At 36.2% G+C, this 2,385-nt stretch overlaps 1 pseudogene; it reads left to right on the top strand.

Annotated features, from left to right (window-relative positions):
• Positions 1-1,360: 1,360 nt before the first annotated feature.
• Positions 1,361-1,799, top strand: LOC102418665 (annotated as a pseudogene).
• Positions 1,800-2,385: the final 586 nt, after the last annotated feature.

The raw sequence follows: 2,385 nt of genomic DNA, 5'->3' as shown, positions 1-2,385 counted from the left end.
AATTAAAATTTGCTCTAACAGTTTGTCCCCCCCCCCTTTTTTACAGATTAGTCCAAATTTGAAGCATAATTCACAAGTGTAGTTATCTTCTAGGCTTCATTTCACACTGCAGTGTAATTTAAGGTCTTTCTGATCGCACCATATTATGGACTGATGTTTGTACAGCTTAATTTGGCTGCATAGGTTCACAACCAAGCTGTGATCTGCATGATATCAAAGTGGGGAGCTAGTTCATTTGAAAAGAATTGAGATCCAGTTGAGAATGAGCTGATAAATACAAAAGATTTGCTTAACCAAGTACAAGCGATTACTTGTAAGGGTTTTATCCTTTATGTTTTCCTAAGTGCTGATCCATGCAAGGGTTCTCTTAGGAGGCTCCAAAAATACTAATTACATGAGAGGAGGGATATTGTATCTGTGTGGCTATTTTCTGACAGATTATATTGTGAAGTTTACCCAGAATGAATGTTCAGACGCCTACTCAACATACCAGCAAGAGCAGTTCTTTTCCAGAAATTCAAGTTCTGATGAAAGCATCTTCCAAGCTTACAAAGCACAGTGCCTCTCAAATAAGTTCAATGAAGCCCACCTTATTTGGGGAAATAATTTGCTGAGCTGCATTGCACTGGAATGTTATGACTTATATGAGTTATAACAAGGTTTGAACATCTGAAGAACTCCTTAAGCTTAAAGTATATCTAAATCCTATTTGCCGTTCTAAGAAATGCATTTTTAAATATTGTTTTAATTGCATTAGTTTTATGATGTAAATGTTCTCATTTACTTCTGTCTTGGCAAGGGCTAGATTAAACATTTTTATTAATGCTATTTAAAATCGTGAACTACGCATCATCTGTGTATTTTAAGCTTTACATCCAAATAACTTTAACCTGAAAAGTTGAGTTGGGAGTGATAATTAGTATTTCATGCCCTCTTGCTTTAGCCTGAGATTTAATGACTAGGAAGGATAAGAATTTACTGTTTACACTACAGATATAAAATATTCTTAGTCCCTATCAACAATAGGACAGTATGGAGGAAATAAACTCTTAAACAGGAGCTAATGGGGATTATGGAGATTAGTAAAACCCATAATATTGAACTGGTTTCAAAATGACTTCTTTCCCCATTAAGTCAAAAGTTATTTTGGACTTATGGGTAAACACCAATGAGTTCAGATATTACATGTCCTAGATTTTGCTTATTTAGGAGCATGGTCCCCTACGGATCACCCCAGAACTCAGTTGCAATAGTGTCCCTGTGCAGGAGATCAGTGACTGTAACTTCTCCTGGGCCCCTTGGAGGAGTCGCCCAGGTACCACCTGATAAGAGTTGGCAAAACCAGGAGGCGGCTAGCACCATGCCCAAGAATAAAGATAAAGGAGGTAAAAACAGTTGTAGGGGTAGCAATGAGAATGAATCTGAAAAAAAGAGAATGGGTCTTTAAAGAAGATGGACAAGGGTATGCTCAGGCCATCAAAATGTTGGGAAACAGATGACTAGAAGCAATGTGCTTTGATGGCGTAAAGAGGTTATATCATATCAGAGGAAAATTGAGAAAAAAGGTTTGGATAAACATCTCAGACATTATTATATTGGTTGGTCTGCGAGACTATCAAGAGAACAAAGCTGGTGCGATTTTAAAGTAGAATGCCTATAAAGCTAGACGTCTGAAGGCCTAAGATGAGCTTCTAGAACATGCTAAAATCAATGAAACAGATACATTTGATCTTGGAGATGATGATGAAATCCAGTTTGATGATATTGGGGATGATGATGAAGGCATTGATGGTATCTAAATTGAACTCATAGTTTCTAAATATTGTTCTACAGTTTGGATTTTTGTCATCTCTTGTTAAGAAGACTAAAACTTGAGCCTGAATGTAGTTTGTTAAGGAACACAGATTTATTTTCATTGTATTAAAGTATTATATTTCTTTTTTAAATGGTTTTTAATATGTTAGGAAGGGAGAGGGAGAGAGATATGGAAACATCAATGAGAGAGAAACATCATCTATCAGCTGTCTCCTGCACTCCCCTTGCTGGGGATCAAGCCTGCAACCTAGGCATGTGCCCTGACTTGGAATTGAACCAGTGACCTCCTGGTTCATGGGTCAACCCTCAAACACTGAGCCACACCAGGCAAAGTATTATATTTTTTGAAGTGAAATGTTAACACTGTATTTTTTTTTATGTAATAGAACTTAGGGGGAAAAGACCACATTATCTGCTGTTAAAAAAAAAATGAAAGAATAGAGGAGAGAGAAAAAGTAAAAGAATAAAAGTAATTTTTTCTAGTTAATGGATATTTTGAATAAATTGCCTATTATCATTGTCAGCGATAAGCTTTAGTTCCAACTAATTTTTTTCAGAGTCTTTCTGTAT

Source organism: Myotis lucifugus, unplaced genomic scaffold (genome assembly GCF_000147115.1).
Source record: "Myotis lucifugus unplaced genomic scaffold, Myoluc2.0 scaffold_70, whole genome shotgun sequence".
NCBI classification, from domain to species: domain Eukaryota; kingdom Metazoa; phylum Chordata; class Mammalia; order Chiroptera; family Vespertilionidae; genus Myotis; species Myotis lucifugus.
This window is presented reverse-complemented; position numbering and strand designations above follow the sequence as displayed.